Source organism: Monodelphis domestica, chromosome 1, assembly GCF_027887165.1.
Source record: "Monodelphis domestica isolate mMonDom1 chromosome 1, mMonDom1.pri, whole genome shotgun sequence".
NCBI classification, from domain to species: domain Eukaryota; kingdom Metazoa; phylum Chordata; class Mammalia; order Didelphimorphia; family Didelphidae; genus Monodelphis; species Monodelphis domestica.
In genome coordinates, this window is record NC_077227.1 from 313,995,621 (window position 1) to 314,019,106 (window position 23,486).

The 23,486-nt window shown below is 38.1% G+C and overlaps 1 long non-coding RNA gene across 3 annotated transcripts in view; it reads right to left on the bottom strand.

Annotated features, from left to right (window-relative positions):
• LOC107650651 (uncharacterized) overlaps positions 1-22,564 on the bottom strand; it is a 99,897-nt gene extending 77,333 nt beyond the window's left edge. For all 3 annotated transcript variants that reach the window (XR_001626359.2, XR_008915057.1, XR_008915056.1), the window contains exons 1-2: positions 22,385-22,564; positions 14,727-14,784 (exon numbers count right to left, since the gene is read on the bottom strand). This is a non-coding gene — a long non-coding RNA (uncharacterized LOC107650651). The remainder of the gene's footprint in view (positions 1-14,726; positions 14,785-22,384) is intronic.
• Between the last annotated feature and the right edge of the window lie 922 nt (positions 22,565-23,486).

Below are 23,486 nucleotides of genomic sequence, written 5' to 3' on the forward strand. Positions count from 1 at the left end.
GCTGGAAGGTTTTGGTAAAAAACATGTGGTGATATGCTGTGATTTTAAACAATATTCATTCTGCTTTAAGAAGATCAAATTCCATGCAAAACCCACCAAGGGAAGAAAAATTAGAGTATTCAGACTCCAAGGATTTAACAGATAGGAACTAGCAGGACCTCTAGACTTGCCTGGGCAGTCTCCTCGGATACTGTCATAGCTTGTCTCAGTGTTCTTTCCCCATCAGTACTGGGGCCTAAAGTGCCATGAAGTTAATGCCTAAACAGAAACCCACTACTCTACTCATCTTGACCTTTTCAGAGATAGTGAGATACAGGACTTACACTTATCTAATGTTAGAACAAGAAAAGATCTTAAAGATCAAGTCCAACCCTCTCAATTTACATTCCAGAGCCATTTTGTGCAAATGATTAAAAAAAAAATGGACCTTTTAACTTCAAGGTTCTTTCCTCTACACCAGGCTATCTCCTTTAAATGTAAATTCCTGTTTCAGTTTTTTTTTAAAGCCAACAGGAAAAATATAATGTGGGGGTAAGGGGCAATAGTTCATGTGAAAAATACCAGGGGTTCAGTGTACTGAAAACTCAGTAAGTAAATGGCAGAGCTAATGCTATCTTCAGCTACATTGGGAGGCCGAGTCTCCAAAATAAGAGAGATGGCAGTCCTATTTGCTCTGTCCTAGTAAGATCACATCTGGAGCACTGTGTTCACTTCAGGGGTCTAACCTGGCAGTTTTTGCTGAGTGTCCAAAGAAGGGTGACCAACATAGCAAAGGACTTCAGAATCCTGCAATGTGATCATTTTAAGTGATAGTGGATTATTAAGCTTATACAAAAGGTTGGGGACACTATTGTTTTTCTAGTCATATCCAACCCAGGATCCCAGAGTTTATGAGTTCAAAGGAGCTTCGCTGGTGATCTAGTCCAATCCATAATTAAAAAAGAATCTCTTATTAATATATCCAGCAAGTGATCGCCCATATTGCCATATGCATTGGGAGACGCTTACTACCTCCTGAGGCAACCCACACCACTTCTGAATAATCTCTGACTCTTCTACCTGTATAAATACTCAGTGGCTTAGGTCCAGTCACTTCTAATCTACACCCTCTTCCACAGGTGTCATCTCTCACCTCCTAAATGATTTCTCTGCTTCCAATTTTTCCTCTCTCCAATTCATTCTCCACAGAAGTAAGAAAAACAACTTCCCTAAAGCACTACTTGTTTTGTGAATCTTCAGAAGCTTCTTTTTGCCTTGAGAAAATATAAACTCTGTTTGGTATTTAAAGCCCTTCACTATTTGTCTTCCAGCCTACCTTTTCAGGCTTACTGTATATTACTCATCTTTGTACACTTTATATTCAGGCTAAATGGAATTTGGTGGTCTCTAAACTAGTCACTCCATTTTCAACCTCTAAGCTTTTGCAAAGACAATGCCTAGAATATATATACCCCTTCCTCTTATAATTCCCAGCTCATATTCAGCTCAAATGTAAATTTCTCTAGGAAGCCTTTCCTATTCTCCTCAATTGTAATTAGTCTCTCCTTCCTCAAATTACCATATTTTCTAAATGTATTTTTCTGCTTGCATATTATAGAACACTCTCCTCCCCTTGATTGTCTTTTATTTTCCAATAATCAGAAGTATCCAAAAGTAGATTACTGTTCTTCAGAAAGTAGTATGCTACTCCTTAGTAGAGGTCTTCAAAGGCTGGATGGTCACATTTACAGGTGATTTCTTTTCAGGTATAGATGGCACTAGATGATTTCTGAGGTCCCATCTACCTCTGGGATTATTTTTTATTCAGAATCATGGAAAGTGTCAATAAGAAAAGAAATAAGCATTTTTTTAAAAGGAGGTGGGATGGGCAGAGTCAAGATGGCGGCTTAGAAGCAGCGAAAGTTCAGACCTCTGAAAACCCTTCCTTACTGATCACAAACTAAATGCTCCTAGGGGACTGAAAATTAAACCTAACAACAATACAGAGTCAAGGAACCCTCCTGCTGGATTCAATCCAAAAGGTACACCCCCCAAAAGCTGGAATTAGAGAACACTCGGGTTTAAGGGAAAGGCAGAAGAAAGGTCCCAGGGCCATACCCCCCCACACACACCTAGAGGGCTAAGCCTCCAGCAGCAGTGGGAACCTCTGGGTGGGTGAAGACGCTTGACTGGAGGGTGTACCTTGAGGGCAGGGCTGTGCCAGGCTCAGAGCATTGAACACAGGTGTTGCGGAAGGAGCTGAAGAGGAAGCACAGAGCTGGCAGCCTAGTCACAGAGGCGGAGACCTTGCTCCAGCCTTCCAGGAGGTTTTGGCTAAGAGCACATCCAGCCCAACCCAGCTGAACTTAATCCCATCAAAAGTCTTCATAGGGCAGCGAAACCCAAGCTCCAACACCCCTCCCCCACAGACTGCATGGAGAGATTTTCTGTCAAAGTTCCAAGAGTGAAGACTGACAGAAAACCCCAAAACCAAAAAAATGAAAGGAGCAAGCACACAGACAAATACAGAGAGTAAAGAAGGGGTAAATATGAGCAAACAACAGAAAAAGAAAAAAAAATTACAATAGACAGCTTCCATACAGACAACAAACAAAGAGCAAATGAAACAGAAGAGGAGGGATCAGCAAACCATAAATCAGAAATCCCAGCGAATTGGATACCGGCTTTGGAAGAATTCAAAATGAAATTCAAAACACAATTAAGAGAGGCTGAAGACAATTGGGAAAAGAACTTAAAAACTAGATAACTCATCTGGAAACAGAAAATAGTGTCTTGAAAGTCAAAATCAACCAGCTTGACAATGAGGCAAAGAAGATGAAAGATGAGGCAAAGGAGATGAGAGATGAGGCAAAGAGAATGAAAGATGACCTCCAAAGAAAATCAGACCAGAAGGAGAAGGATGATGAAAAAGTCAGGGATGAAATCCAGTTGTTAAGAACCAGAATAAAACAACTAGAATTAAGTGACCTCACAAGACAGCAGGACACTATAAAACAAAACCAAAAGAATGAAAAAATTGAGGAAAATATGAAGCATCTCATTCACAAAACAGAAGATTTAGAAAATCATTCAAGGAGAGACAATTTAAGAATCATTGGTCTACCAGAAGACCATGACAAAAGAAAAAGCCTGGACATCATACTATAGGAAATTATTCAAGAAAACTGCCCTGATATTCTAGAACAAGAGGGAAAAGTGGAGATTAAAAGAATCCACAGATCACCTCCTGTATTTAATCCCCAACTGACAACACCCAAGAATGTTAAAGCCAAATTCAAGAACTATCAGACCAAAGAAAAAATATTACAAGCTGCCAAGAAGAAGTCATTCAGATGCCATGGAACCACAGTGAGGATAACACAGGATCTGGCTGTATCTACACTGAAGGACCGAAAGGCATGAATATGATATTCCAGAAAGCAAGGGAAATAGGTCTACAACCAAGAATCAACTACCCAGCAAAACTGATTATATTCTTACTGGGGAAAGTATGGTCATTCAAAAAAAAAAATACAAGAATTTGTAAAGAAAAGACCAGACCTGAACAGAAAATGTGATGTCCAAGCAAAGAACTAAAGAGAATCATTAAAAGGTAATTTAAAAACAGGGAAAAAAGTAAAACAAAACAAAACAACAACAACAACAAAACAAAAACCTTTTTTTAAAGAGACTCAAAAAGTTAAAATGATATATATCCCTTTGATAAAAGATGTCATTGGTAACTCTTAAAAACTGTTGTTATCACCTGGGCAGCTAGGACAATTACATTTAGAGGGAACAGTGACAAACTGTATAAGATGAAATAACAAGACATAAATAGGTATATAGATATATGTAGGCATAAATACATATACATGCTTATATATATTTTTATATACATACAACTAGAGCTTAAAAAAGAGGTTAATACTAAAAGAAATGGGAAAAGAAACAAAAGGGGGTAAATTTATATGTCATAAAGAAGCTCATGGCAGGAGGGGGGAGAACATCAATACACTGGAAGGGTAAAGAGGTCGGAGATAGGAAATACTCAACTCTTATGTACATGCATTGAAATTGACCCAAAGAGGGAAGAACAATCCAATCAATTGGGGCAGAGAATAGATTCGTGCCCTATAGGGGAGTAGAAGGGCAACAAACAGGCTGGTGGGGAGAGAAGCAGTATAAGGGAAGGAAAGGGTAGGGGGACAGTTTTAAAAAGACTGGAAAGAAAATAAGGGGGAGATAAGAAGGGAGATGGTAGAAAGGGAAGTAAAATAAGGGTGGAAACTAGGGGTACTGATTAAAAACAAAAATTGGTATAGAAGGAAATAGTGAAAGAAGAAAAGGCAAAACTAGGAGTAGAAATCAAAATGCTGGGAAATATGCTATCAGAAACACACATGAGGAAGGTAGATATGCATAGGGTGAAAGTAAGAGGATGGAGTCAAATCTATTGGGCATCAACTGATAAAAAGAAGGCAAGAGTCGCAATCATATCTGACAAAGCCAAAGTAAAAATAGATCTGATTAAAAGAGATCGGGAAGGTAATTACATCCTGATAAAAGGCAGTACAGACAATAAGGAAATATCAGTACTCAACATGTATGCATCAAATGGCATAGCATCCAAAATTCTAAAGGAGAAACTAGTGGAGCTCAAGGATGAAATAGATAGAAAAACTATACTAGTGGGAGACCTGAACCTTCCTCTATCCAAACTAGATAAATCAAATAAAAAAATAAATAAGAAAGAGGTAAGAGAAGTGAATGAAATCTTAGAAAAATTAGAGTTAGTAGATATGTGGAGAAAAATGCATAGGGACAAAAAAGAATACACCTTCTTTTCAGCAGTACATGGTACATTCACGAAAATTGGCCATGTATTAGGGCATAAAAACATTGCAAACAAGTGCAAAAGAGTAGAAATACTAAATGCAACCTTCTCAGATCACAAGACAATGAAAATAATAATTAGTAAGGGTACATGGAGAGGTAAATCAAAAATCAATTGGAAATTTAACAATACGATTCTCCAAAACCAGTTAGTCAAAGAACAAATCATAGAAACAATTACTGATTTCGTTGAAAAAAAAATGACAATGATGAGACATCCTTTCAAAACCTATGGGATGCCGCCAAAGCAGTACTCGGGGGAAATTTATATCCTTGAGTTCATATATTAACAAATTAGGGAGGGCAGAGGTCAATGAATTGGGCATGCAAATTAAAAAACTAGAAAGTGAACAAATTAAAAATCCTTAGATAAGACTAAATTAGAGATTCTAAAAATCAAAGGAGAAATTAATAAAATTGAAAGTCAAAGAACTATTGATTTTATAAATAAGACTAGAAGCTGGTACTTTGAAAAAACAAACAAAATAGACAAAGTACTGGTCAGTCTAATTTAAAAAAAGGAAAGAAGAAAACCAAATTGACAGTATCCAAGATGAAAAGGGAGACCTCATCTCTAATGAAGAGGTAATTAAGGCAATCATTAAAAACTATTATTCCCAATTATATGGCAACAAATATGGCAATCTATGTGATATGGGTGAATACTTACAAAAATATAAATTGCCTAGACTAACAGAGGAAGAAATAGATTACCTAAACAACCCCATATCAGAAAAAGAAATTGAACAAGCCATCAAAGAACTCCCTAAGAAAAAAATCCCCAGCTCTGGATGGATTCACAAATGAATTCTATCAAACATTCAAAGAACAACTAATCCCAATATTATACAAACTATTTGACAGAATAAGCCAAGAAGGAGTTCCACCAAATTCATTTTGGTCAAAAACAGAGAAAGAAAACTATAGACCAATCTCCCTAACGAATATAGATTCAAAAATCTTAAATAGGATACTAGCAAAAAGACTCCAGCAAGTCACCACAAGGGTTATTCACTATGACCAGGTGGGATTCATACCAGGAATGCAAGGATGGTTCAATATTAGGAAAAGCATCCAAATAACTGACCATATTAACAGGCAAACTGAGAAAAACCACATGATTATCTCAATAGATGCAGAAAAAGCCTTTGATAAAATACAACATCCATTCCTATTGAAAACACTAGAAAGTATAGGAATAGAAGGGCCTTTCCTAAAAATAATAAACAGTATATATCTAAAACCATCAGCAAATATCATCTGCAATAGGGATAAAGTAGAAGTCTTCCCAATAAGATCAGGAGTGAAACAAGGATGCCCATTATCACCTCTATTATTTAACATGTACTAGAAAAACTAGCAATAGCAATTAGAGAAGAAAAAGAAATTGAAGGTATTAAAATTGGCAATGAGGAGACCAAGCTATCACTCTTTGTGGATGACATGATGGTTTACTTAAAAAATCCTAGAGAATCAACCAAAAAGCTAATAGAAATAATCAACAACTTTAGTAAAGTCACAGGATACAAAATAAACCCACATAAGTCATCAGCATTTCTATATATCTCCAACCCATTTCAGCAGCAAGAATTAAAAAGAGAAATTCCATTTAAAATCACCCTAGACAATATAAAATACTTAGGAATCTATCTGCTGAGACAAACACAGGAACTATATGAACACAACTACAAAACATTCTCCACACAATTAAAACTAGATCTAAACAATTGGAAAAACATTGATTGCTCATGGGTAGGACGAGCTAACATAATAAAAATGATAATCCTGCCCAAATTAATTTATTTATTTAGCGCCATGCCCATTGAACTACCAAAAAACTTTTTTAATGAATTAGAAAAAAACATAACAAACTTCATTTGGAATAACAAAAGATCAAGGGTATCCAGGGAAATCCTGAAAAAAAAATGGAAGGAGGACTTGCAGTCCCAGATCTTAAACTCTACTATAAAGCAGTGGTCATCAAAACAATTTAGTACTGGCTAAGAGACAGAAAGGAGGAGCAGTGGAATAGACTAGGGGCAAATGACCTCAGCAAGACAGTCAATGATAAGCCCAAAGATCCCAGTTTGGGGGACCAAAACCCACTATTTGATAAAAACTGCTGGGAAAATTGGAAGACAATATGGAAGAGATTAGATTTGGATCAACATCTCACACCCTACACCAAGATAAACTCAGAATGGGTGAATGACCTGAATATAAAGAAGGAAACTATAAGCAAATTAGGCAAACACAGAATAGTATACTTGTCAGATCTTTGGGAAATGAAAGACCTTAAAATCAAGCAACAGCTAGAAAAAAATCACAAAATGGAAAATCAATAATTTTGATTACATCAAGTTAAAAAGTTTTTGCAAACAAAAATACTGCATCCAAAATTAGAAGGGAAGCAACAAACTGGGAAACAATCTTCATTACAAAAACATCTGACAAAGGTCTAATTACTCAAATTTATAAAGAGCTAAACCAATTGTACAAAAAATCAAGCCATTCTCCAATTGATAAATGGGCAAGGGACATGAATAGACAATTTTCAGTTAAAGAAATCTAAACTATTAATAAGCACATGAAAAAGTGCTCTAAATCTCTAATAAGCAGAGAAATGAAAATCAAAACAACTCTGAGGTATCACCTCACACCTAGCAGATTGGCTAACATGATAGTAAAGGAAAGTAATGAATGCTGGAGGGGGTATGACAAAGCTGGGACATTAATGCATTGCTGGTGGAGTTGTGAATTGATCCAACCATTCTGGAGGGCAATTTGGAACTACACTCAAAGGGCGCTAAAAGACTATCTGCCCTTTGATCCAGCCATAGCACTGCTGGGTTTGTACCCCAAAGAGATAATAAGGAAAAAGACATGTACAAAAATATTCATAGCTGCGCTCTTTGTGGTGGCCAAAATTTGGAAAATGAGAGGATGCCCTTCAATTGGGGAATGGCTGAACAAATTGTGGTATATGTTGATGATGGAATACAATTGTGCTCAAAGGAATAATAAAGTGGAGGAATTCCATGGGGACTGGAACAACCTCCAGGAAAACACTGTACACAGAGACCGATACACTGTGGTACAATCGAATGTAATGGACTTTTCCATTAGTGGCAATGCAGTGATCCTGAACAACTTGGAGGGATCTACAAGAAAAACCACTATCCACATTTAGAGGAAACACTGTGGGAGTAAAAGCACCGAAGAAAAACAACTGCTTTAATACATGGATCAAAGGGATATGGTTGGGGATGTAGACTCTAAATGAACATCCTAATGCAAACAACAACATGGGAATAGGGTCTGATCAAGGACACAAGTAATACCCAATGAAATTGGGTTTTGGCTGCGGGGAGGGTGGGTGGATGGATGGGAGGGAGGGAAATAAAGTGAGTATTGTAACCAAAAAAATTTTTTTTAATTAAATTTTTTTAAAAAGGAGGTGGAAAGAAGGCAAAAAGTTTTGAAACCCTATAATGTGCTTCCTAAGTTCCTTAAGGAGAGGGAGTTTACAGTCTCAGCTCCCATGGATTCAATCATTGTTGTTCAATCATTGTATCTATGAAGATAATTCTCAGATATATTCCAGACATAACTTCTCTCTCTCAACCTCCTGCCTTGCAGTTCCTACAGCTCAACTTTTAGACATCCTTCAGCATATCCAAAAAGGAGCTCAATATCTTTTCCCCAAAACCCTAATTTCCTTATTACTTTCAAGTGTACCACCACACTCCCAGTCACTTGAGTTTTAAACCTGATGTCATCTTTGTGTCTCCTCTTACACTTTCTTACCCAATTCCCCATATCTAGCCATAGTCCAAAACTTGTCCTTAGTATATTCACAACATCTCTCCTATAGGCCACGTAAACTTTTCTAAACTTTGCCTCCTCCCTGGTACAGACTCTCAGAACCTCACATCTTAGACTACTACAACAACCCAATGGTTGGTCTCCCTACCCAAAGTCTCTCCTCATCTATAAAAGTGATCTTCCTAAACGACAAGTCTCATCATGCCATCCTCCCCATCACCCAAAACACCAATAGTTGTCTATTACCTCCAGTAACAAATATAAAATCCTGTTTCTCATTCAAAAGTCTCCCAAACAGCCCTTTCTTCACTTTCCAGACTTCTTATACCTAACCACACACCCATATTCCCTCACCTCTACATACACACGCTGTAATTAAGCAATAGCATATTCTCCAGCTGTTGCCAATGCCTGGAGCTCTCTCCTGCCTCATCTCCATCTCCCTCCTTTAAGTCTCAGCTAAAGTTCTAATTTCTGCAAAAATCCTTTCTTAGTTTTCCCTAATTTAAGTACCTTTGCTTTGATATTATTTCCAATTTATCATGTATGTATCTCATTTGTACATAAGTGCTCAAATGTTTTCTTCTTCATTAGACTGTAAGTTCCTTAAAAGTTGTTTTTATCTTCAGTGCTTGGCACAGTGGCTGGCACAAAGAAGACAGTCAATAAATGCTCACTGAATGACCCAATTCATTTCATGTTGGGTCTCTCCCAGGCCCCAGAATAATGCCTTATAGCCAGTATATGTTAATTTTAATGAAATACAGAATCACACAATTTAGAGCATAGCAGATTAGAGATCATTAGTCCAACCTCCTCACATCATTCATGTACATACTATGTGGCACAAAGTCAAGTGACTTTTTCAAAGTCATACTAAGCAAACAACTGCCAGAGAGAGGACTCTCAACCAAGTCGTCTCTCTCAGCCCAGTACTTTTTTCAGCACACTATTTCTAATGGTTGTACATCCAACCCTATTCATACTAATCTACAAAAAACTGCTCTATCCATGTCCCCAACAAATGCCACTTGTAGTCTCCATTCAATGTCTTTCCTTTTCCCTAAAATCTCCTTCACCTTGCAGCTCCTATATTCAAATCCTATCAATCCATCATTAAAGAATCAGCTTAAACACAAATAGTCTCCCTGAAGGTTTCCCTGAAGACCCAAGGAAAGAATCACTCACCATTTCTTTCTTTGCATACCTATAGCTGTTATATCCTAAACTACAAACTCTCACTTGTTTACATACTGTCTTCTAGCATTATCTGTTTTATTTACATTATTTGTCTTGTATACCCACCAGATAATTACTTAAGGGTAGTCGTCTTTATTTTGTATCTTGCCTACAACCTTCTCCATCCCCAGAATATGTAGTATTGTGATGTGGACACAATGAAAGCTCTCTGAATACTTGCTGACTGACTTATACTTTGAAATAAAGTTAAATAATAACAGCTGGCACTTACATGGTTTAACTTTTGAAAAGTGTCTTACATCTGATCCTCAAAATAACCCTGCTAAGAAGTATTACAGGTGTCACCATCTCTATGTTCCAGCTAAAGAACCTAAGGCTTATAGTGGTTAAGTCAGTTATGTTAAGAGAGTGAACAGGTTTGGGCCAGTAACAGAAGCTAACAGGTTTGGGAAGTCCAACAGAGAGCCCAGTGTAGGCAGAGCCTGACTCTAAGATGACACACACAGATCACTCAATAGCAGGGTTGGATGCTGGATTTATTAAACAAGGAAAGGTGAAATAGGGATTTGGGATAACTCTAAACTAATGTCAACTACCTAATCCCCGCTCCCCTACCTCAATATAAATGTTTCTTCCCAGAGATTTCTTCAGTGATTTCCCTATTCTAATCCTCTTCTCACTACCTAAATTCCCAAGTCCCTGATCTTGGCTAAGCTAAACTAAATCCTCCTTAGCTGGTTTTAAGGAAAGGGTCTGTGTAAGTCTGATAGGGCCCAGGGAAGGTCCTGGATCCAAAAGGACCCAGGCCTGGATTCCCAATCAGATGCCAGATGGTTCAGGATCACCAGGAACTGCAGCAGATCAGCAAAGTAGCAGGGCAGCCAGACAGCAAGACAGAATAAGGGAATTCAGGGTAGTATCAGCTACTAAGGAAAAGCAGCTTGTCTCTACAGGTCAAACCAGAGAAAGACCCCCTAAACCTTAGTTAACTGCCTCTCCCTTACTTTCCCATTCTAGAATTCTCTCCCTGTTCATGCCTCTGCAAACTTGCTCTAACCCTATCTTCCTTATAACAGTTACCAGTCATATATATACCTACTGTCAACAGCACAATTTATTCCCAGGTCTCCATGACTTCACTCTATCCACTTCTCTACAATGATCTCCCCACAAAACATCAAGATTACGGTTCCTTTTATATTTCTCAAGTACTAGGTCTATGGAGGCATGGGGCAACAATTTATGTGAGTTCATTTGAGACTTTTAGTGCAAACTCAATATGAGCTTACAGAGCAATGAACCAACTTAAAAAAAAAAAACACACTTAAAAGGTAGAGGAGAAAGTGGCAAAAGGCATCAGATAAGGAAGATGGAAGAAGATAGAGCTCCCAGTGAATGACCTCAATTTTTTAAGTAAAATATGAGTTATGGTTCTCAGCTGAGAGAGTGAGGGGAGGGGCAGCCATGGGAGGTATGAGAAGGGATGACAGTGGGACAGCAAGTGAAGAAGAAGATAGAGCAGGCTTGCCAGGCAGTAGTAAGGGCCCAGCTGAGGTTGTATAACATAAATTTATAGTAGACTCAATCAGAATAACTACATGATTTTCTCCAACTTTGTTCAGCAGCAAGTAGGTACATGTGGAGATTTTCTCATTCTATGTGAATTTTGTCCATATCCCCCCATTAATCAGGGGATCTCTTGAATATGCTAAGAGTTATCCTTTAGTGCTCCTGACATCATATGGACACCAGTGAAGTAATGTAGACTATCCATTGGCCAGCCCTTGCTTTTACTATATAACCAACCCACCTTCCCTTCTGGTAATACATTCCTTTTATGATAGTGCCCCCACCACTTGTCAAGTGCAATTCTTTGTTGGTATTCAGATGTAATCTACTACAACCATCTCTCTCCCTTGAACTTTGGATAAACTACAATTTCATTTTTTGGAGACTATATTCCATGACTCAGTCATAAAGCATCACTGGAAGAATATACTTATTTAAAAGCTAAGCCTTTATTTCAGGGAGAAACTCCAAGTTCACTGAAAGAACTGCAGAATTTCCAAAGACAGCTGTATCCCTTTTCTTCTATCTAATCAGAATTTAATTCATTGTCCTTTCACAATATTTCTCTAACATATGTATGCTACCATAAAACTAGTTTTACATCCTTTCTACACCACTCCAATATAATGACTGATTTACACAGGACAAACTTCCACAGGAAATGGCAGTAGTCTGTTCCTGTCCATTCCTCTATTTCCTCATCTTTCAATGTTAAAAGCTTGCCAAAATAGGGCCAAGGCCAAGTTGGAGTTGTTTCAATTGAACACTATATTTTTTCATTTTTATTCTTCTTTCTAATTTGGTATTGATTTCTATGTTTCCTTTAACAAGTTGAAGATCTAACTATGCATAAACAACTTACATTTAAAAAAAATCATTCCCACATCAGTAGCTAGTAGGTTTCTGTTAAAATAAAACACAATTCTATTTTTTTGTGTGTGAAATTATTGGTTCTTGCTACATTTAGCAACTCTTAATCCTCTGCTTGAAGTATTCACAATGTACATGCAGGAAGTTTCTATGAAAATATCTACTACAGCTCTCTCTCTCTCTCTCTCTCTTTCCGAAGTAAAGCTAAGAACATCTTACTCTGACCTAGTTAGAATTTCATTCTTTAAAGTAGGAAGAGGGGCAGCTAGGTGGCACAGTGGATAGAGCACCTATTCAGAATATGATTCTCATTCAATGAGAGAAGCAACAGTGGGGCTTTAAGAATCCTGAAGGGAAATAGTCCATTCATACTAGAGTTTGTCATAGAAGAAAACAGATTAAAGATAGTTTAATATGCAATCTAGAGGGGGCAGCTGGGTAGCTCAGTGAATCGAGAGCCAGGCCTAGAGATGGGAAATTCCAGGTTCAAATCTGGCCTCAGACACTTCCCAGATGTGTGACCCTGGGCAAATCACTTGAGCCCATTGCCTAGCTCACAATCCAACAGAGAAGACAAAAATGTATAAATTATATATAGGATGAAAAGGAAAAACTAAGAGTAAAGTCATTAGAATTAAAAAGGGTTGGGATGGTGTTCCCCTCTACAGTAATAGAGAAGTAAGGAGGGGCGGGGTTGAGGGAAAGATAAAGTTCCTTTTTGGACATGTTGAGTTTAAGATGTCTGCTCAACATCCAGTTCAAGAAGAATAAAAGGCAATTGGTTTCAAGACTGAAAGTCAGCAGAAATCCTGGGACAGACAAGGTAGATTTGAGGCTCATTAGAACAGAGATGGGAGTTCTTCAACACTAATGCATATCTTCTGTCTTCCAAGATCTTTCAAAAATAACTGATGGCAGTTTTGTAATCATATCTCTGTGATCTAGTATATAGTTTGTCCAGGTCTGGTGACCTGAACTTAATAAAGGCAACAAGATGCCACTTATCTCTATCATCCTGAGTCAAACTCGGTAAAGGAAATATCTATGAATAAATCAAATGAACCACTCTCACCTACTAGACTTCAGGAAGGAAAACATAGTTAACTGTAAATTGTTAACTGATATTTTAAAATAGTCCGGAAATGGTTTTTTAAGATGGTATCCTTTCAAAGGTTCTATAGGTGCTTATTCTCCCTTCAACATAGTACCTGCTTTTACTAAAAAACAAAAGAATGACACTAGTATTCAAGGAGTCAGGTCCAGGGTGAAATATAAGCCACTGGAATGTTGCTGCATATAGCTGCTACATGTCACATCCCCCAGATAGCAAAAGAGCAAACACACAGAATAAGTCAAGCTTGTCCCAGTCACTTGATACAACCTGGAAAAGCAACTTAGCCTAATAAGTACAAAGGGAAGCTGATTCTGCTTAATCTTTTTCAGTCTCCTCTGTTCCATACATGAGCAGAATACCTCTCATTCCTTCCTCAGGTTAATAGACATGAGAGTTACCTTGCTGAAATGGCATAAAAAATCTTTTCACAACCTACATTAAAATCTACTTTGAGGGGCCAGCTGCTCAGTGAATTGAGAGCCAGGCCTAGAGATGGGAGGTCCTAGGTTCAAATCTGCCCGCAAGTCACTTAACCCCCATTGCCTACCCCTTACTGCTCTTCTGTCTTAGAATTAATACTTAGAAAGAAGGTAAGGGCTAAAAAAAAAAATCTAAATCATAGCTATGTCAAGCACCTTGAGGTTCTGATAGGTCCTCAATTTCAACAGTTTCTTTTTTCTTTTAATGAAAAAATGGCCTAGAAAATCTAGTTGTCCTGGGAAGAGGTTAAATCTAATTCCTTTTGAATTTTTAATCTCTTAATCTTGGAAGCATCCTCCCTCAAGACAAAACCATGCCAGGCAAAAAAGGGGAAAATGTGTAACTATTACAAAGATATCCAGCATACAGCCAGAAAAAAAGGTACTATTATGGTCCTTATTGCTACTGTCATCTTGGAAAAGCCACAACATCTCTAGCCTTCAGTTTCCTTATCTATGTAATGAGAATAAGAATGACAGTAATAAATTACTTCCTCTTCCCCCACTCTTCAACCCTTAAAAATCTGGCTTTCAATCTCAATACTCAACTGAAACTTCTCTCTCCAAAGTTACCAATGACCTCTTAATTCTAAATAGAATGGGGGTTTTTTCTTATTCTTATTCATCTCAACAATCTACATTTGATACCATTCAACACCCACCCCACCCCACCCCATCCTCCTAAATATTCTCCTTTCTAGGTTTTCTTGACATTATTCTTTCTTGGCTCTCCTACTCATCTAGCTACTCCTTTTCCATCTCCTTTGAAGACTCAATATAGACATCAGACCTACCTCTCCCAACTGTAGATGTTCCCCAAGACTCTGTGCTGTTGTGTGGGTGTGTCTGTCTCTGTGTGTGAGAGAGAGAAACAGACAAAACAGACACAGAGAGAGAGAGCTTTCATGAGTTTATTTAACATATCTAAATAGATAATTCACAGATGTATGTATCCAATCCCAGGATCTTCATTGAGTTTTTTAGCCTTATATCACCAATTGCCTCTTGGGCATTTCAACCTGGACAGAGGCACCCCAAATTCAATTTGTCTAAAAGAGAATGTATTATCTTTGCTCCCAAACTTTTCAATTTTTATTAGCCACCCCATTGGTATTCCAGGCTCCCAAGCTTGTAATCTCAGTCTCTTCTTCTCCCTTACCATCCATTCATCCAATCAACTGCCAGATCATGCTATTTCTATTTCCACAACATTTCATCTAGTCCCTTCTCTCTACTTATACAATCAGCCACTACCCAAATTCAGGCCCTTATGACTTTTTGTCTAGACTACTGCAATTGCTCTCCTTAACCTCAAGTCTCTCCCCACTCCTGTTCATCTTCCACACTGCTGCCTGCCAAAATGATTTTCCTAGATGCAAATCTAACTATGTCACTCCTCTGCTTAGTGATTCCCTATTGTCTGTAGAATAAGATATTACATCCAGAGAAAAGACTGTGGGAGCAGAAACAGAAGAAAAACAACTGCTTGATCACATGCGTCGATAGGGACATGATTGGGGATATAGACTCTAAACCAGGGGTTCCCAAACTACAGTCTGTGGACCACATGCAATGCAAATATCAATTGAATAAGATATTAATTCACTATATGCCAAGATAAATTTCAAACAAATATATAACTTAGACATAAAGAGTGATATAAAAAAAAAACAAATTAAAAAGGAGCAAGTAAGAAATTACCTATTAGATCTATGGATTAGAGAAAAATTCATAATCAAACAAGAGATAGAAAGGATCACACAAGACACACTCTTTGGCCCAACAAAACTATTACCAAGTCTAGACTCTAAAAAAAGCTGAGGACCCATAGGTACCAAAATATTTATAGCAACTCTATTTGTAGTGATAAAGAATTAGAAACTGAGGGGGGGGGGCATCAACTGGAGAATAGCTGAAAAAGTTATTGCATATGAATACAATGGGATACTATTATGCTGTAAAAAATGATCAAGAGGATGCTTTTAGAGAAACCAAGGGAAAATTATATGAACTGATACAGAATGAAGTAAGCAGAACCAAGAGAACAAAGTCTACTATAACAACATCATAAAGAAAAGCAAATTGGAAAGGCTTAGGATTTGTTCATAGTTTTTTTTATAGTCTGGCCCTCCAATGGTCTGAGGGACAGTGAACTGGGCCCCTGTGTTCACAGTGGTGAACATCTGAACATCACCACAGAGGAGAGAACTTATGAAGAAACTAGCTACCTACCTCCTAAAAGAGAGGTGGAGACTCAAGAGTGAAGAACGAGCCCATAATTTGGATGGGCAGAGGCAGGGAGGTGGAATAGTCAATTCCAGAATCTGTTTTGCCTGACTATATATGTTTGTAACAGAGGTTTTGTTTCTCTTGCTATCTCATTGTGGAGTAAAGATGGCGTGAAGACAGATCTTCTTTTGAAAAAACAAAACCAAAACTTTTTTCATTTAAAAAAATAAAATATAAACTCTTCTTTTTGACTTTTAAAACTGTTCACTAACTGATCCCATCCAACCCTTCGAGCCTCATTACATTTCAGTCCCATTCCTACAATCTATACAAAATGCCTTCTCTCTTTTCTTTATATACTACATCTTATATGTCTTTTTCTTTATATTGATCTCTGTGCCTGAAATGTGCTCTCTTCCTTGAAGATGAAGCTCAAAACTATCTTCTTTTCATAGTTTTTCCTGATTCTCTCAATTGTTAGTATCCTCTTTCCCTACTTTTTTATTTTGTGTATATTTGTATCTACCTACCCATTATCTATCTCATTAGACATAAACTCCTTGACAGTATGGCTCTTTTCTTTGTTTTTGTATTTGTATCCCTAGAATCTAGCACAGTGCTTGTCATATAATAATAAATACTTGATAAATGCCTGCTTGAAAATCTGATGGACACATATGGCTTTGAAGTCTGCAAGGCATTTGATATATCTCATTTGAACAACCTAAGAGGTGAATGATTAGGATTTTACATTTTACAAATTTTACATTTTACAAATGAGGAAGCTGAGGGTAAGAGGAGTTATATATCTACCTAACAGTTACATAATAAGTATGAGAAGCAGAATTCAAATCCAGATCCTTCTGAGTCCAAGATCACAATGGTACATCGCTTCTCTTAATACCTGCCCAGACTTCTTGTCAGAGATCTTGTGAGGGTCAATATGTTATCTTATATGTGAGGACTATATTTCACCAGTGCAGAATGATCAATCTTAAGAAGCTGCCTAGGACTCTGAAAGGTTAAGTGACTTGCTCACAATCATAGGATTGGTGTCAGAGTTGGGATTTCTACAGTTCTTCTGATAGGCTCTCCAAAATACAGTCACGAATATGAAATGCTTTGTAAACCATGAAATATTTTATCAGGCATTACTGTTAAAATAACAGGAATATACAAGGACCTGGATTTCTTTAAGCACGGAGTACTCCCAGGGTGGGAAACTCCTTTAACCAGCAAGTTACAACCTAAGGGAAGGATAAGCCTAGCACTCTATCCAAGACAATAAATTACCTCCAAACTATTATAATTGTCAACAGTTAATTCTATTATTTTTATTATGTTATTATAATGTTTTGGATGCCATCTGTATCAAATTGGTAACTGTGACTAGACAGAAATGCTCTCATACTCATACCACTTGCTAGAAAATTTCAGTCCTTTCTTTGCAATTTAGAATAAAAATTTCCATTAAGTAGAAGGCCAGTGGATCACCCAACTCCCAGTTATTGTTCTAAGCCAACACCAAGCAACCTTCAAGTTGACACAGTCCACTATACATATCCCTAAAGAAGGGAGTAAAGAAGCCTATAATGGCTTCTTTGCTAACATAATTATCTCCTGATCCAATGTATCCTTACAGTAAAACTAACATAAAACTACAATTGTTGAGTGCCTTTCATTTACTATAGCCTTAGAACAGATTCAGGGAGTAGATAAAATGATTATATCATCTTTTACTATGATTGTGCCTTAAGGTCACTAAAAATAAGATTCAAATTCAATTAACACTCAAGGAATTTCAATAGGAATATATTTGATATTAATCTTATACTCAGTAGAGGCAGTAGTCCTTTTTGCTTCCTAGCAGTGTTAAGCTCACATTTACTGAATGGATAAATTACACTGTATACAAAGTCCATTCTTGATGGTGACCAAGGCAAGCCCAAGATGGAGGGAAGAAGGGGAAACTAACATGTGCAGCACCACCCTACCCTGTAATATCTTTTGGATTCATCTATATCATGGAGAAAATCTAGAAAACCAATAATTCCTAAAAATATGAACATCCTTTCTTTGCATTAACTCCTACTCTAAAATAATTGGAAGAAAACTGGACAAATTCTCAAATTACATAGAAACAACAAAGCAGGTATCCTCAAAAAGATAATGGGCACCATTTCTTGCCTTGGAGGAGCAGATAAATATAGGAGATGGTGCCACCTGCAGGTAAAAAACAACTCAAAAAAAAAAGTATTAATGTTGGCACAAGTTACCAGTCTCAAACCAAGGTGCTGTCCCTAGTGTCTACCTGAAGGCTAGATCCAAGTATACTAATTGTGATTCATTCTGTTGTGTACTTCCAGGCAATTTTCAATTTATTAGTCTTCATATGGAGGGAGAGTTGTAAAAATTAAATCTCTAATAATAAAAATATTATATTTTAAGAGATTTATTAAATAATCATTAGAAATCAAGGAATAAAGAAGATACAAAATAAAGGCCACATGCCCATGGTTGATTAGCCAGTTCAAACACCCACCTAACCACCACCAAGCTCGGGACAGGAAGTAAAGAGGTGGGACCTCTTAATAAGATCCAGTGATTCTTTAATGCTTCTAGGATAAAATTTAAATTCCTCTGTCTAGCTTTTATAGCCCTTTTGCACCTCTGGCAGCTACTACCATCTTCCACTTTCAGAACCTTGGGCAACTACTTCCTTCTTGACAAGACCCTGAAAAAACTGTGCAACAGTTGCAGCTCTGCACTGTTAGTAGTTTCCTTACCTGGGGGTATCCAACATTATTGAAATCACACATCCTTACCACAACCAAAAATGTTACAATTGCTTTCTCAGAAAGTGATATTTAGAGTTCTCTTTTCTGTATTCTCTACCTCCTAATCCATCAATGACCTAGTACGCCTTTCCATAAAAGTAGAAGAGATATAAAACAAGGGATAAATAGGGGACCCAGAATCACATAAGGGACACAAAGTAAAGGATCCTAATTAATTAACAAACATTAATTCATTAAACATATCCTAGGTGCCAGGCTCTGTAATGAATATTGGGGATATTTTTTAAAGTATAAGATAATTTGGGAAGGAGGCTCTCGTGAAAGACAGGATCAAGAAATGCTTCACAAAGGTGTTGCTTCAGTTGATTGATACATGATTGATACAATCAAGGAATACCATGATTCAGAGAAAAAGGAATAAAAATATTTCAGGCACAGGGACAACCAATGGAAAAGGCAAAAAGATGTGAGATGAGGATCAGAGAGAGATCAGTTTGGATGAATCACAAAGCACAGGAAAAGAAGCAATTAATATTAAATGAGTCTAGAAAGATAGGATGGGGCCAGATTGTGAAGGGCTTTAAAAGCTAGACAAAGGAATTTAAATTTTATCCTAGACGCATTAAAGAATCACTGGAGCTTATTAAGAGATGACGTGGTCAGATTTGCACTTAGGAAAATCACTTTGGCAGGCAATAGTACAGAAGCTGGACAGGAGTGGGAAGACGCCATTGTAATTACCTAGGAAAAAAAACAAGAAGTACCTGAACTGAATGAGCAGAAAGAAGGGATTGGAGATGTTATAGGAGTCAAAATAGCAAAATTTGGCAGCTGACCAGATTTGTGATGAGAAAAAGCCACAGATTTAGATTGCAAGCTTGGGAAAGTAGAAGGCTAGTGGTACCTTTCCAAGAAATTGGCAGGTCTGGAAAAGGAATGGAAGCAAAGATTTTGGAGTTCTGTTTTAGATAAGTTTGGGATGCCTCTGATAACTCCAATTTGAAATGTCTAAGAGGCAAATGGTAATAAGTGACTGAAGTTAGTGGTGAAGCCTGGGGCTGGAAACATCTATCTATGAATCAGCTGCTTAGAGATGATAATTAAGCTCATGAAAGTTGATGATGTCATAGTGAGAGTATAGAGGAAGAACAAGGAAGCCCAAGAGAGGGACTAGGGGAACACTAGCAGTTGGGGCACTTGATGAAGATGACTATGACTGATGAGTCAAAGGGAGGGAGGGAAGAAGGGAAGGATATAGGAGATCCAGAAAGGAGTATTCATTCTTCTCCATAATCCACTGACTCTTCTGGACTTTCTATACCATGATCCAGAAACCTCTGTCTTATGTGTTGGCTTTCCCTCATTAGAATGTAAGCTTTTGAGGGCCAAGATTGGTTTTCTGTTTAAATTTGTATTCCCAACACTTAGCACATTTCCTGGCACATAGTAAGGGCTCAATAAATGTTTTCTGATTGACAGTATTCAAGAAGAGAGGGTGATCAACACTGACAAATGCAGCAGATTGTAGAGAAGAATAAGCACTAAGAAAAGATCTAATTCGTTAAATGTGTCTTTGGGGATCAGGGATTTAGGGAAGGAATCAGTAGATTGGGAGAGACTGAAAACTGATCAGGGGCAAGGAGAGGTAGAATAATGGAGGCTTATCTGCTAGAGCAGTTGAGAGGAGACGGATTGGCACCTTCTTTACCAGAGTCAGCTTTTACTTCAACTACTTCTTCTCAGGAAAGTAAACACTTATTAAGCACCTACTATGTACAAGATATTGGGACAGAAAAACAAAAATGAACCATTTCCCGACTTTAAGAAACTTATAACATGAAAGGCAACATGTAAATATATAGATATATACAAAACATATACAAAAGTAACCTTAGGAGAAAAGATATGAATATATAGGAAGATAAGGAAAGACCTCATGCAGAAAATGGCACTTGAGCTAAACACAAAAGAAAACCAGGGCTACCATGAAGAAGAGGTAAAGAGGAAAACCATTTAAGGGGGTCAAGCCAACTTAAAAGCATGGAGGTCAGAAATTAGTATCATGTGTGAAGAAATGCCATAGACCATGCATTTGAACACTTCATTTATTAAGGAACTGAAAGAAAAAGTTTTGTTAAAAATTAAATAAATTTTAAATGCCATAAACACCTAAGCTCTAGAAGTATTTTTTAAGACATATGGTTAGGAACCTAATAATCTCAGCAAAGAATAATTATGCATGAAGAAACCCCAAAAGAGAATTCCAGGGGGTCAGCAAAAGGAAGACTCTGTGAAAGGGATCTTTTATATCAACAGCTTGTCTAGAAATGGTCCAAATAGGATAGTACATTCTTCCCAATCTACTATCTCCCCAGGTTCTACATATGGCTGAAATAGAGGAGCATAAGCAGTCAGTTCTAAATAATGAATAAATTTCAGTTTTTTCCCCATGAAGGCAAGGTTCCACTTAATCACTCAACAGAAAACTGTATCAAACTTCCTTTCTTTTCTCTCCTATCGATCTAAGTAAGAAATCCGTGCCTTAAAAAAAGCAGCATTCACTCCTATAAAGGAATCATTGAAATACTGTATCCCATTTCCAATATAAATACCTGCACACCAAGTAAAGCCTTTATTACAAGTTTCATTATCAGCATTCATATTCAAGGAATTAAAAAGGGAAGAAAAACTGGAAAAGAGAGAACTTTAGTTGCACCTTCAGTTCCTTCATTCTTTTACTATGAAAGGGTAAGAAATGTTACCAGACCATGTACTTCGTGATGGCAGAGGCAGGAAAAGGAATGAGATAACTCAAAAAATCAGTAATGAAAAAATCCATTTCACTAACAGTAAGAAATCAAACTCTTCATCTTGTGCTTTTTAGGTTGCGTAAACCCAGGGATGGAGTGGGGACCAAATTGTAATTTTAAAAATTCAGACAAAGAAGTTACTAAATGAACCATCCCCGCCCCCAACTTAGGGTCACTGATATTAAAGTGAATCAGTTTCTCTTAAAGGGTCAGTCTACCTCACAAAGCAAAGAGTGGCACTGAAAGTCTAAGTCAGATCACCAATCCAGAGGCAAAAGAATCCAGACAGAACAGAATCTGCCTAATTAAATCCTAGACATTGATATCACCACTTCTGCTCCAGGGCCCTCGGGCAAACTCCTTTTGGGGGGCGAGGGAAAGTTTCCTCTCCCAAAGCCTCTTTTGTCCAAGATCCTACACATTCCCCACCTTCACCCAAGTCCTTGCCCTCCCCTCTAGAAACTCCCTCCAGCAAAGTCACGTTTCCCTCTTCCTCAACTCACTCTCCCATCCTGCACCCCCCCCCCCAGCATCTCCCCCACTCCTCCTCCCTACTCCAAGACCACTCCCCCACCCTTCAACTCCCACCTAGAATCAAAGTGCTCTCAGAGCTACCTCACAAGACTCGGCCAGGTGCAGATATTAGAGTCCGGGTTCCAGCAGTTGGGGAAAAGGGGAAAGCCTCCCCTTTCATTTTCCATCTAATTCTTAAGCAACTGGAAGATCCCCTTGCTGTTGGGAAAGTGAAAGCGAAAGAGTGAGGAGGAGGAGCCTGACACTGGAGCTTCCTGCGGTGCGCAGGCGCATGGGGGAACACCTGGCGCAGGCGCAGACGTAGGAGTAAATTTTGGAACGCTTAGCGCAGGCTCCGAGGACTCCGAGTTGCTTTTAGTGTGTAGATTTATCGCGCCAGGTGCGCATGGACTCCAGAAAGTACTTGAGGAATTACGGGGCGCGCAGTGCGTAGTCTCCCGAGGGCTGGGGGAGCCGGAAGCGCCGTTTGAAAGCTGGTGCGGCCTGTGCTATGTCTGATGGTTTTGACAGCCAGAAAATGTGTCTATGCCCTGGTGTGAGACTCCCCTGGTCCAGTATAGAGTTTAGGGGTTTGCTACAGGCAGCCAGATGATGCAGTGGATAAAGCACTAGACCTGATGTTAGGAAGACCTGAGTTCAAATTCAGTCACACTAGATTCTTGACTTTGGGCAAGTCACTTCACCCCTCTTGGCCTCAGTTTCCTCATCTGTAAAATGGAGGTAATAATCATACCTACCTCCCAGGGTGGTTATGAGGCTCAAATGAAATATTTATATAGTGCTTTATATTAATGATAATAATAATAGCTAACATTTTGTATGATGCCTCCTATGTTCCAGGAACTGTTAGATGATTTTACAAATATCTGGTACATAATAGATTATGTTTAATAAATGCTGACTATTACTATTAGTGATTACCCAGGCTTAAGTCCCAGGTAACCTGACTGTAACCTGGGCTCAGAAACCCTATTGTCTAATTTCTACCACCTGAAACTGAGAAGAACAAACTATATAGAACAAAAGAGCCAAGATTCCAAGACAGAAGAGGAGTAAGGGCTAGGCAATGGGGATTAAATGGCTTAGCCAGGGCTACCCAACTAAGAAGTGTCTGAGGTCAAATTTGAACCCAGGACCCCTGGTCTCTAGGCCCGGCTCTCTATTCACTGAGCTGCTTAGCTGT